Source organism: Patagioenas fasciata, chromosome 15 (genome assembly GCF_037038585.1).
Source record: "Patagioenas fasciata isolate bPatFas1 chromosome 15, bPatFas1.hap1, whole genome shotgun sequence".
Lineage (NCBI taxonomy): Eukaryota > Metazoa > Chordata > Aves > Columbiformes > Columbidae > Patagioenas > Patagioenas fasciata.
In genome coordinates this window covers 1,413,269-1,427,558 of record NC_092534.1, presented here as the reverse complement: position 1 = coordinate 1,427,558, position 14,290 = coordinate 1,413,269, and the positions used below count along the sequence as shown (strand labels likewise).

The 14,290-nt window shown below is 40.3% G+C and overlaps 1 long non-coding RNA gene across 1 annotated transcript in view; it reads left to right on the top strand.

The window, feature by feature from the left end:
* LOC136108944 (uncharacterized) overlaps window positions 1-14,290 on the top strand; it is a 51,156-nt gene that overhangs the window by 15,372 nt on the left and 21,494 nt on the right. Inside the window, exon 2 of the long non-coding RNA XR_010652434.2 lies at window positions 8,183-8,262. This is a non-coding gene — a long non-coding RNA (uncharacterized lncRNA). The remainder of the gene's footprint in view (window positions 1-8,182; window positions 8,263-14,290) is intronic.

The following is a 14,290-nucleotide window of genomic DNA, read 5'->3' as shown; positions in this document are numbered from 1 at the left end:
TTTGTGCAGCTATATGTCCACTGGAAGTAAGAAATATTTTATTTGAAATGTTACAGCTTTGCTTTTACATTTTTATCATCTTCAAATTTTCAATATTATCAATTGACAGAAGAGCTGAACCTGTAAAACTCTGGTCTGTTGAAGGCTGTGTAATAGATTAATGCTTGCTTTGAATACTAAAAACAGGTAGTACTGACAGTTGAATTGGTAGATAATATATATTATCTCTTTATTTATGTTTTCTCCTTTTTTTTTTTTTTTTTAATTGTTGTTGTTGTTACTATCTGTCCTTCTCTGGAAAAGAATGCAGTTGGGTAATCACTCATGGTTCCACAAAGATCAACACAGGCATCATTACATTAGTCACTCTGAAAACCACTCATTAGTGATAGCTAATTCACAATAAAAGCTGAGACTTTCCCCAAGGAGATCTCAGACAGCTCTTTGTGTGCTGGGCAGCGGGGTCGTTCTCAGCTCTGTGAGTCAGACTCTACCTGAAGGACCTTTGCAAGGAGCAGGGGATGTTCCACCCAGAATTCAGCTGTGTCACGGACCTTAGGTCCAGGAGGCACTGTTCTGTACCTTCAGGCAAGACTGCGTGTAATAAAGGTTGGGATGGTTTTTATTTATTTATTTGCCTTTGATCTGTGGGTGTTCAGCCTGAGTTGTTTTGAAAAATGTTTAGATGCACAGGGAGCTTTGTCCTGGTACTTTGTCCTTTAGGTTCCTACAGATGTCAAGTGATTAAAAGGATCAGCAGAGTTTAGGACTTCGGTATCCAACGACACTAAATCCTTTTGTCCATCCAGGCCTTACACTTTGCACAAGCTGTAAGACTGCACTTATAAACAAATTACGTTATTTTCAACTATGTAACTGGAATTTCAAAAAATGTATTTCCTGCTATTTTTGCAGCATAATAATTTGAAGTCATCAGTTAATTGTTAACTCCAGGGAACCACATGCATGTTCATCTGCAACGTGAGCTGGGGTTAGAGAGGTAGATGGTGTACAGCAGCACATAGAGGTCAAATGGTATAAACTGGTGGGGTACAACAGGAATTGATACTCTATTGTAGAGGTCTTAATCTTTTTCAAATCTTTATTTTCAGAGACAGTACATATTTGGGACAATCTAGTCTCTTTTGAGCTATGTCACCTCCTCAAATTCCTCCCCAAGAAGAGAGGAAATAATAATGTATCTTTGCTAGAGCTTCAGTCTTAACTTGGACTTGTATCTGGCTTTCCATGCCTGAACTTCTTACCAACTAGGGAAGTGGTGCTTGCATGTTATCAGCTATCAAGAATAGCATGAAAACAAGGTAATACAGCTGCTAAAATCTGCAAAGCAATATCCGTATTCTTACAATTATAAATATTGACTAAGCATTCTAACTAAAGGTTTGCTTAATGCTCTCCTAGAAAATAGAATGGGGTTAGTGGGTTTGCATGGAAGAGAAATTAATATAAAACTTTGGCCACTGAAGGCAGACAGAATCCCAGAATGTCAGGAACTGGAAGGGACCTGGAAAGCTCATCCAGTGCAATCCCCCCATGGAGCAGGAACACCCAGCTGAGGTTCCACAGGAAGGTGTCCAGGCGGGTTTGAATGTCTGCACAGAAGGAGACTCCACAACCTCCCTGGGCAGCCTGGGCCAGGCTCTGACACCCTCACCAGGAACAAGTTTCTTCTCATCTTTCAGTGGAACCTCCTGTGTTCCAGTTTGCACCCATTGCCCCTTGTCCTGTCACTGGTTGTCACTCAGAAGAGCCTGGCTCCATCCTCCTAACACTCCCCCTTTCCATATTGATCCCCATGAATGAGTCCCCCCTCAGTCTCCTCTTCTCCAAACAGCTCCAGAGCCCCAGCTCCCTCAGCCTTTCCTCACACAGCAGATGCTCCACTCCCTTCAGCATCTTTGTTGCCCTGCGCTGGACTCTCTGCAGCAGTTCCCTGTCCTTCTGGAACTGAGGGGCCACAACTGGACACAATATTCCAGGTGTGGTCTCCCCAGGGCAGAGCAGAGGGGCAGGAGAACCCCTCTGACCTACTGACCACCCCCTTCTAACCCACCCCAGGTACCATTGGCCTTCCTGGCCACAAGGGCCCAGTGCTGGCTCATGGTTACCCTGCTGTCCCCAGGACCCCCAGGTCCCTTTCCGCTATGCTGCTCTCTAATAGGTCATTCCCCAACTTATACTGGAACCTGGGGTTGTTCCTGCCCACATTCAAGACTCTACACTTGCCCTTGTTCTATTTCATTAAATGTTTCCCTGCCCAGCTCTCCAGCCTGTCCAGGTCTCTGGATGGCAGCACAGCTTCCAGTGTCAGCCACTCCTCCCAGCTTGGTGTCACCAGCAAACTTGCTGACAGTCACTCTATTCCCTCGTCCAAATCATTGATGAATATATTGAATAATACCGGCCCCAGTACTGACCCCTGAGGCACTGCACTGGATACAGGCCTCCAGCTTGGCATATATGTAACTTGTCATATATGAAACGTACAGTTTTGATGTACTTTATATAATTGCAGAAGCTGAAAAACTGAAAAGAAAACACAACACAAAAATATTTTCAATTTTGTCTAACTCCACATTATTGTTTTATTATCTTTTGAGTGAATTTGATAACTGACTGATGGCTTGCAGGTATCAAAACCCAGAACTATTTCTGAAGAAATAAGGTGTAACTAGAGGGGGAAAAATATTCAGTAATTTCAGATAAGGTGGGTGGGTAATCTGGTAGCCACAGGATGTTTGAGTCCTAATGTATATTAAAATGGATGGAATAATTTAAATAACTGATTCTGAAATAGGATAGCATCTGCTGGTTAAAAAACCAGCACAGACATGCTTCAGAAACAAAAGAATGGCATAATCGTTGCCTTCACGTTAAAACAAAACAAATTATTGTGTCAGCAACACTTGATTTGCACGACAGAAGAATGAGACAGTAGCATGTTTATGAAACTCATCAACACACATGCTCTCGTTACTTTTTTGCTTCTTAATTCTTTTCCTAATTGATTTTTTTTCCAAACAGAAAAGCTTCTTATTTATTCACTCACTTGCTTTTCAAAACTTGTGTCTTTTTCCTTTAGGCCTCCATTAGCTAAATTTTCCTAATAATTCCAGAGCTTGGCAGTGGTGATACAGATCCTTATAAAAATAACCAAATCCCTTCTGTTCAGTTCTGACACGAGGCAACGTGATCTCTTCTGAGTCAAGGTGCAAAATCAGTGGGTCGTGAGCGGCTGGAAGAAATAACTGAGCAGTCGAGCTTGCCGCCCCGCTGTTTCACAGGGAGTGTTTGGTTCCGCAGCCCCGGCCGAGCAGCAGCAGCTGGGACAGGACAGACGGGCTGGCAGAAAGAATGACTAAAGCAACCTGAATGTATCCGCCTTTCTATTACTATTAATAATACTATTAGCAATAGCATTACAGTTACTTTCGCCAGGCCACTTTGTAAAATGCATCTTCCCAGATGTGAAAACCATTAACACGTAAGCCTAGTTCAGCTGACGTCTACCTCCTGTTCTTATTTCTGACAATTAAATGGTATTTTGAAAGAATGATGATTCTTGTGTCTCACCATTATGTTTAGATAAGTGCTAATTTACAATTATGGCAACAGATTAGAAAGATACTGATCTAAGAAAGTTAATTCCTGCAAATAATCCTTAGGTTGTGTAACTTTTAAAACCCAGCTTATTGTTGCTCTAATTTGTGTAAATTGTTTTGGAACAGAGATGAATTTGCGTCTTTTTCAGAAACATTTGCCCAGGACCAGTGTGTGTTAGGCAGCATTTTGTTTAGCAACTAGACTACTTAACACAATTAGATCTTGATTAGGATTCTACTGCTAAGAAGGACCAACACTTCAATCTTACCCTCTTTTTGTAATGCATTGTCTAAAGCTCAGTAAGGACACACTACTGCTGCCGAAAGGTGACATGCAGCATGTAGGGCGCTATACAGGGTAGAACTTATTAAGTCATCTGTTACATGCAATCAGTTCATTTTGATTAACCATGATTTGTGTTGTAACATAGAGCTGTTTTTTTAAATAATTGACAGAGAAGTGGAAGTTTTTTCTCTATCACAAGTGTGGTTGGTTATGTTCACAAGAAGATTATAGGTGGTAGAACTTCTGCAAGTTACATCCTTATGATGTTTTTAACATAAATATGTAACAGATGACTCTGTGGTAGGTTGATTCCCAGCATTCATTTTTGTCATTAGTATCACTGGAGGAAAAACTACATCTTTTTCATTTTGGAGGTTATTTAGGATTTGGTTTGGTTTGTTGTGGTTTTTAAATATTTTTTTTCTTTTTTTTCCTTTAATGCCTTTTGTGCTGATTTGTCATTAGATGTTTACAACATTCCACGTGTCATTTCTGGGCCAAATATTTTTTTTAATGTCAGCGTGATATGTTAATATGATTTACATCTGTAATAGTTAAAATCAGTGTTTACTTAGAGTTGTGTGAAGTGAACATTTTGACAGTATACCATCTCTTTGTGAAATGAAACTTTATGCAATTCTTTGCTGTTTGATCCTACATAGTAATTGTTTGCAGTTGTTGGTTATTATTTGTGTTTAATACTTTTCATGACTAATTGAAAAACCCCACCTTACAAAGATTTTTTGGTTGGTTTCAGGCACTTCCCAGTATGGAATTACAGGTGTTCTGTTGCACTATCTGACAAAACACAAAAAGATTTCATACAGATCGTTAAATCATGGGTGCTATTTTTACTATTGCAGTGTGAGACTTTCTAGAGCTTGTAGCTGGAGTAGGGAAGCTTTAATGTCCTTCGCAAATCCTTACTCATGAAAATATTAAGAAACAGAAATATTCCAAAGGAGGGCTTTGGATTTTTTGTTACAAACTTCATTTCAGCCTTGAGACGAATCATGCTTTTGTGTTGGATTACTGAACAGACTGGACAAGGAAGGTGATATGTAGGCAATATGAAGGTAATATGTGAGGTTGCACAAAAGTCTTAGATTCCCTAATACTTTCCCATCTGACTTTGACTCTCTGTCCTTTAAGACAGAGTTTTTGGAAGTTAGTACACAGCAGGTACAGTACTGCATGCTTTTGGTGGACAAACGTGATAACGCAGTGCAAGATCTCAGATGTTGACCGTGCCATCCTGAAGTGAAGGGCTTTTTTTCTACATGAGCACGGAGTTCCAAAACATATCTGAACTTCAGCTTTCACTCAGCTTTCATTTTCCTCATTTTTCTCCCTTCACAGTCAAGCTTCCAATTTAAATGTATTCTCATATAGATATTCATAAAGCAAACAAAAAGTTACAGCGCATCCTGTACTATTCTGAGCACTAGAAGCAGGACTGGGCTCTTTTGCTATAATTGAATGGATATGTGCTTTACGTAATTCTGTATTTCTCTTAAGAAAGAGGTATGATGTTGGGATTTGATAGGGCATATCCTGTCCTACACTGAAATAAGTGCATTCTTTTATGTTGTTGGAATAAAAATCAGTTTTATATCTGTAAACAAAACAGTGAAATGTAGAGGAAATATTCCTGGAGAAGTATTTTACAAAGTACAATTTTGCAAGCAGTTGCCTTTTTTTCTATACAGTTTGCTTTTAAAAGCTGGATGGATGAGTAATTTCGTTTGAAGACAAACGGATCTTCTTATTTCATATGAATCTGATGAATCCTTGAAATGCCTTTCAAAAGAAAAGACAAAGATTCATCATCTCTGTATCAGAATTTCTGGTAACACGAAGTCATTATATATGTTAATGCTTCCTTCATTAGCTTTGATACATAATTTTACAAAAAGCTGAATTTTCTGTGTGCTAAGTGACAAGGATTTTGCCATAGCCCAAGAGAAGGGTTTCTCTCATTTGTCAGGTTTTGTCAGCGAGTTAGGAGCGAGTTAAAGCTGTACCTGGAATTTTCGCATGTGAGTCACAGTGAGAGTCTCTAATAACAAATGTTTTGACTGGGTGTACCAGGTGGAAAAAATTGGCCACTTAAATCTCACTGAAGAACAGTTCCACGCTTTTCTCTTGACCTTATTTTTTATTAATGTTTTATTGTTTCCCATCTGGAGAAAAAAACCCTCAACATTCACACAGCTTCTTTTATGGTCATGATTCACCACCATGGAAATGAAGTGGAGCTTGGCCGAGCCCTGCCCGAGGCTGCCAGGGCTTTGAAGTGCGTGGCAGGCAGAGCTGTTTGGACAAGGTCTGACTTGGACATCGTGCTAATGTGTGATTTCCAAAGTTTCTGCTTGTGGTTCTCCACCCAGAAAATAAGAAGACAATGACAATGTGCACTCATGCTTTTGTCCTAAGAACACATTAGAAACACATAATAATGAAGAGGAGTTGAAAATATTAAAAATGCAAAAGATTACCCTGAAAAGTTGCAAATTATACTAATGACTAAACAGGTCAGGAACAGAATTAGTTACCTATAATGTTAAGGAGACAGCTCCATATGTTGTCCTTATCTTATTTTTGGTATATCTGCAAATGGTTTGAAATTCCAGTTTAGTAGCCTAGGTGTAATTTTACAATATTTTGAAGAATACACATTTTCATTAGGTTCAAGTAGTTACCTCTGGCAGGAAATGTCCCTTTGGTATTTGGCTAAGAACATAGGGAGCCTAACAAGATAAACAAGCAGCAGCTCAAATTTGGCTGAAGTTCTTTAACGAAGAGCACTCAGTAGTGAAGAGCCATTTGCAAGTACGACTGCACGGAGCATTTCCTAAAATCATCGTAACTGTGTTAACTTTTATTGAAAGTGAAAATCAGACAACTGACCTGAAATTTTCAACTTGTGTAATAGCGAGAAGAAACCCAGACGTGCCCCTGGCTGGGTAACGTCCCGTCAGCTGGAAACGGGCTGGATTGCTTTGTTTCAGTTCTAGCTCTCTAAGCCCATCTACCTTTAAGCTTTGTTTGGTCAGAGCGGGAAGCAGGTTTCCTATGGAAACAGGTTTCTCTCTGGTTCAGCTTCCAGGCAGGATTATTTGTCTTCTGTTCCTTGGTAAATGTGAGACTTTACTGGCTACTTGCACGTGCTCCCCCGCCCAAAGGATGAGTCCCAACAGGTGTGTCCCTGGGGTCTCTGAAATAGTGAGCACATCTTTTCCCTCAGTCCTCACTTTGCTCGCTCAGGGTTTACCGCTCGCCTCTTAGAAACATGCAAGAATTGAAGCAGACAAGCACAGATGTAAGAATTCTGTCAAATTGATGATTCTTTCTATTAGCTGGCACAAAATACACAGATGAGTAAACACTAAATATACTGTGTATACGTCCCTTCCTCAGTTTTGAATTCTGTTTTGGACATAGTCTGTGTGCTCCATGTCTTCCATTTCTGTACATAACTTTTCTGGGTCAGAATTTTGAAGCCCATCTCCCTCTCTCTTGGCTGGCCTGCAGTTAGCAGAGCATATCTCGCTGTTCCTTCTTCGTGCACAGGTTTTCCTTCTCCATGATTCATACAGCGTTTCCCAAATGCTTTAGCTTTTGATGTCCAGTCGTAACATTTGATCTTGCTTTCAGCTTTCTGGGAAATTCTGGAGCTCCAGAGCCTGGCTTGCGGGAGCTGGGTGAACTGATTGCTGGCTGGCTCAGGTGCACCACTGGCCTTTTGTTTTCCCTCTTTCCTGGGAGCTGCCAGGGTGGGACATTTTCTGCAGTCCCATGTCTGAGACATGGGTGAGTCAGCCCTGACAGCGCGTGGTTGACTTCACATCCTCTGAGGTATTTAATGATAGGGCAATTTCATAACCACAAGAAGGATTCCTGCTTTGTTCAGGGATAGATTTCCCACATTGTGACAAATGCTGTTTCAAATGTAGTTTCTTACCAGTTTTGAGTATTACCTACAAGCTGTACTGGTGACATTCTACATTTCACACCATACTTATTCACCTGACAGCTTTCTGTGGGCAGAGTATGTAAACAGGTGTTAAAGTGGAATAAAATATGAAATGTGAGAATTGACACACCACGTAACTTCCCAGCAGAAGGGTTTGTTACAAAGTCAGCAGCTGCTTTATATAAATCTTAAAGAGATACAGCCAGTACTTCTCTGAGCAGAAGAATCTCACATAGATTATGAATTAGAAACACGAGAAAAACTGAAGCAACAAAAGCCTATTCCATTTCTTTCCAGGTTTGTTTTAAAAAGAATTCAGTGGAAATTGTGCCTGACCAAGGTGGTTGGCTTTGAGGAAACGACTGGCCCTGTGGAAGGTGAGTGATTATTCCCCTTGTCACCAGCACCCGTGAGGCTGCAGCTCAGTGCTGTGTCTGCTTTGGGGTTCCCCAGAGATAGTGACAAACTGGAGACAGACCAGCACAGGACACCTGGGTGACCTGGGGGCTGGAACAAGGTGGGCAAGGAGGCAATGAGGGTGTTTTTCTCCCCACCAGAGGCTGGAGTGGGTGGAATGTGAGCTTAACTAGACATGTTCCAGAGAAACTCGCCCTAATTTCAACATCATCCGTGCTTTGAGCAGGAAATTGGATCAGATTTCCAGCAGTCCCTTTCAAACTGATTTTCTATAGTTCTAAAGTATTCTTTGGATAGGCTGGTTGGTTTGTTTGTGGTTTGTTTGTTTTCTAAAAGATCACATTAAGCACATCATAAAGGCCTGAGTAGCATCAAACCTTGCGTATCACAGCTTATTTCTTGATTCATTAAGAATAAACCATTTCTATATGGTTTATTTACTAATATTCATCACTCAAAATAACAACCAAGTCTTATTTGATAATACTTCTTAGATAAAAATATGATATATTCTAACCACATAGGCAGCCAGAGGCTTGGAAACATAATTTTGGCTTTTATCACCCCTGAAGCCACAATCATCTTCTTTTTCTGCTGTAGTTTCCAAGAGAATAGCAGCATCATCCATTATTTTTGACATCACTTCTGCTTGGTTGTGTGCAGTTTGAGTACTTGGCTGAGGCATCTCAGAGCTGCTCCTGATGGGAACAGTCATCTTGATCCCAGTTTCAGCTCCTGCCTCTCTGTTAGTCCAGGGCAGGGAACTCATCTGGCAGGAGACGATTTCCTTTCCTGTAAGGATGATCTTTTGCTTGCTCCACTCCCTGAACTTACTGAAAAAGATGGGAAGGGTCCTTCTGACAAGGGTCTTGTCAGCAGGTGCTGGTTCAAGGGGAGGGAGTGAAGACGTGTGGCCAGAGACAGGGGAGCCCTCGATGGCAGCACCTCAGTCGCATTAACTCAGCTCCAGCATCCACACTTGCACTGTTGTGTTGACCGTTTTCAAATTAAATCACTTTCCTTGATTTTTCCAGACTGAATGTACATATGAACTCATCGGTTAAAATTTCATAGTGTTAAAAACTTCTCCGATATCAAATGACTGAATTTCAGAAAGAATGCTAATTAATATACAATAGAGCATTTAGAAGAATAAATTACCGAGAGGCAATTTTAAGTCTTCTACTTTTACATCAGTGTATATTTTATTACATCTGCTTATAATCACATAACTATATGTATTTCTTGCATATGAAGAATATAATTGAGAATGAAAGAAATTTTAAGCTTCAGATTGTTCAGGATTAATGTTTTGGCACTTGGTCCAAGCATCTAAATATTCTTAATAAGTATTCATAGAAGTTATGTTGCTGTACCATGAAAACCAAATAATCAGAGGCAGTGATGAATGCCTCTGCTGTTTCTGCTGGACACTTTAGTCAATTTTTTAAGATACATTTGTTTAAAAAGAAACCACGAAACTTAGAAAATAAACTTTGACCCGTTCTTTGTTTGTAGAATGATTTACATTAATAATACATTAACTATTAAAAAGGATAGACCATAGAACAGAAATCTTTCATATTTCCAGTGTAAACATGGTAAACATTTTTTAAAATAATTTCATGTTTTTAAATTAAGCTAGGGACCAGTGTTCTGTGTTGTCCTCATTAAAAAACAAAGGTCTGGCAACTCTTTTCTTTGAAATACTGGAATGACCCAAAGACTTGGAATCGAGATTTGATGTTGGCAGGAAAACGGCCTGCCTGTTGAGCATGTGCTTTCCGTTATTTCTGTGAAAAATCTACATATTTAACCAAGCTTTAACTCTTCTGGATATAGCTGCTAATATGATCTCTACTCGCTAGATTCAAAGAGCAAAATCTTTGATAATTCTATCCCCTAATTATTCCTGTGAGCTCTCTCTGCAGGCAGCAGATGTGTCAGAGTGCTGCTGGGTACACGCTGTCCCCTCGGGGGCTCAGTGGGACGAGGTGCAGGGACCGTTCAGGGGCATCACAAATTCACTCGTCTCGAGCTGGAGGTGATTCCGCTGACCCGCACTGGCTCAGGGCGGCCACTTCACTCACTGGGGCTTGCAGATGCTAAAAAAAATGGGTGAAAGTAGCAACCTCTTCAGATGATGCCAGCTGTTTGTGAAGTGATGCGCACAGCTGGAGAGCCCCAGCAGATGAATTTCTTGGCAAGCTGGTTAAAGCGTTCCCCGCACTGTCTGGGCAACTCAGCTGGCAGCGCCTGGCCCGGAACACGGCTGCACAACCAAAGCAATGCTGTCTTTGAGGTCATCGCAGCTCACAGCTCTGTACGTTAAAATTTAACGAATAGCAGCTCAATTGCACATGCTCAGCAGTGAACTGCAGTACTTTTTTCCCCCAGTTTTTGTTCACAGGAATTAGTGTAAAAAGTTACAGACCAAAGTTGTAGGTGTGCCTAACGTGAAAAAAGTACAGTGTGTGAAAGGTGGTGGCTTTATTTGGTGTTCCCAGCAGTTAATGACTATAAAGAATTTGCAGTTACTCAGCCTTTTCACCCACTATTAAGAGTTATGAGACATGACAGTTGTATCTGATTATCACGGTTTAAGGAACATAATCCATCTGAGGGATTCTACAGAAACTACTGAATTGTAAAAGTTCAGAACTATCTTTGTAAGTTAAAGATGTTTCTTCACAGTGTCAGCTTTACATGTGAATCGCCTTACATGATTCACAATGAGGTAGCTGTATAGATGAATTATTTTCAAGGCTTTAGTGGTAATTCTGCTCCCTGTGATTCCTGTAATATATTATCAAATAAGAACTAAGTGTAATGATATTGTGAGTCAGGATATTTGTAAGAATCCAGATTTTTGAAAAAAAAAAAAAGTAAGTAATTCACTGGGAATATCAGTTCAATGTTGACCTTCCTCAGGCCTTAATCATCTTTAATAATTAACATTTTCGATGACTAATTAACTGTGATTACTCTGTTTAACTATTGGGTTCCGCACTGCACTATGACTAAGCAGTTCAAGTGCTTACATCTGAAACTGAGAGCAGGAGAGTTCATCATTCAGACAAAACTCTGCAGTGGATTTACATCTCGAGCAGCACAATTCCAGTTGTCTCATGAGCACACATAAATCCACACGTAAAGTTACATGTGTAACTTGCAAAGGGGAATCAACAAGTACAAGACACCTCTCACTTTGTGGTATGTCCAGTGTCTGTTAGATAAGAAATACCAAGTAGACAATCTTAGTTTTGCTTACAGTTTGCACAGAAATGAATATGTATGTGAAGTGCCATAAAGGAGAGAATAAGGCCCCCAAAATCACTACCTTTTAACTCCAGACACTTCTTATTTTATGCTTTCATTTTTATTGGCATAAACATAATATTTAGAATTAAATAACCTACATTTAAACCATTATTTCATATTGATTACATTTATCTCCTGAGCATACTGAATCTTTGCAAAGCTTATGCCATAGAAAAATATCCTCCAAGTCGACTATTATTTTTCTTACTGCTGATTTATAATGGGGATGACAAACAGCAGAGGTACCTCTGGGATTCTGGCGTACTCCTCAATATTTCGCTTGTCTGCTAAAACTCTCTCCATTTGTGATAAAATGTTTTTCAGTTCACAGAATCAACTGGGTTGGAAAAGACCTCAGAGATCATCAAGTCCAACCCTTGGTCCAACTTCAATTCCTATCAATCTCTGGAAAATACTGTTTTTCCAGTAACTGAAAATGCGCTGGATAGTGTACTTTTTGATACGTTACTCTGGTGTCATCATTGAACTCCAGTGAGTTCTCTGCATCCTTTGCATCTTGCAGCTTCTGATGTCTGTTGGATCCTCCTTTTGTAAAACCCAATGGAAGTGTCATTAGTATCTGGGTATGGGTTTCAATTCTGCTCAAGATTGCCTTTTTCTTCAAATGTCACAGCCATGCCTTTTAAACATGTTGGATTTATACAACTTGCATACATTTGTGCACTGTTCAGATATGTATGTTGCTTTATTTAATGTTTTTCCGTCCGGTCTTTGAAAGAGCCCTGGATTCCAAGAGATAAAAGACAGAACATCCAGGGGTGATAGTGGAAATACTCGAATGCAAAAGCTTTCCTTCACTGTCACTGCAGCAGGTGTTCTACCGAATTGGAGTGAACACAACGTTGGTACATTTCTGGCTTTGATATTCTGCTCTAACTAGAGTTAGTACAACTTTGCTGTTGATTTTGGTGAGTAGGATTCCAGGCTGCCTCTTCTTCTCAAATTTGATTTTCCTTGTCCAAAACTAGCTGCTTTTCCTGTGTTTCTTGGCATGCCCTAGTTACTGTCCAGCTTTCTGTGTTTCTTACCTGGATAAGATCAACTGTTTCGTGTTCCTCCTACAACACGTAATTTGAAAAAAAGCCTACTTAGCTTTTGTTGGCTTTAACTTGAATCCTGTTCGTCATTTGATATGAAATCCAGATGGTCCAGAACCCTGGAGATTGGTCTTCTTTATCAATAGGGAGATGGAAGCAAATTTCATTACACTTTTCATTTTAAACTTGAAATTGTGGAGGTCTTACTGCATTTCTTTTCAGTTTCTAATATATGTCTTAAAATGTCAGCATTAATTTTATAAGGTTGTTCTTACAAGTCAGCTGTGGGATAAGCTGAACATTCATTTTACAGATGCATAATCTGACTTGTAGTTTCATGTTTAATGGTTTTGTCCACATTCTGGAGGATGATACCATTTATTTTTTGTTGATCTTTGCACTTTTGGGAGTATATTAGTGATATTTACCTGTTGACACTTAATTGGTTGTTTTGCAGTTTGGATTGTGAAGATCTTTTATTTACTGTTATTTTTGAACTGATTAAGAATTTATTGATATCCCCCCCCCCCCCCCAAATTTTTGAAATGTATTAAATATTCATTCTTCCTTTGCTTTTTGTTCTCTGTTTCCTGTTGCCTTACATTTCACATTAGATTGCTGGACATGTCCTCCCTCTTCTTTATTTTCTCCTTGAGTCCATTATTAGGCCTGAGTAACAATATGAAATAATTTGGGACAAAAATTTCTGTTAACCGTTTGAGTTTTGTGGCAGTGGTGTCGCAATCAGAAGCCAACATCTTCAGAGAAGACGCTATCATACAGCAGAGAGAATGTCTGGGGACAGATCTGAAGTGTTTCCTTGTGAATCCTCCAAAGAAGATGGGTTCCATCACTGAGCCATGTCCATATGCCGCAAATAAACCACGTTGCAGTTAACCTGCTGTACCAGAGCTCCCAGTAGGCTGGTCCACTCTCTTTAATTCGCAGAAACAGGACTCAGAAGCAGCATTAACCCCATGTCCTGGTTTTGTTAAAAACCAGACCGGTTCTCTTTCAGTGATTTTTCTTTCAGCTCAGTTCTCCTATGTGGCTGTACTTTTCTGAGTTTTAGCATGCATATTTTTCCTAGGATGCTGCACTCGGTGCTGACAAGAGACCAACGGAATGCTGAAGAAGCTCGTGTTTAGATTTATTCCTATGGTAGCTAAGAAAGACTGATAAGTTTCCCACGTTCCATTGTGAGAGGGACGTGTTTGAGAAGGGTGACTAGAACTGCGGAAGTATTCCATCCCATAATCGTCATACCCCCTATATAAGAGGGTGATCACGAGGGTCACTCTCTCTTCGACCATGGCCAGCATCCAGAGAGGCCCCTGTCTGTCTGTCTGTCTGTGACCCACAGGCCTCAGGCCCTGCATCCTGCACCCAGATTCCAGTTGCTGTGCAGTCCCGCCCGTGACTTCCGGGGCCTGAGCTGCAGCTGCTGGAGCCGCCAGCTCCACACACCCAGCTCTGCTGCTCAGTGACACCAGCTCCACATCCAGCACTTAGATTGTGTTTGTGTATTTTGTATATATTCTGTATTTATTAGTAGTATTAGTAAACCCTTTAGAACTCTCCAACTTGAAGTCTAAGTCTCTCTTCCTTT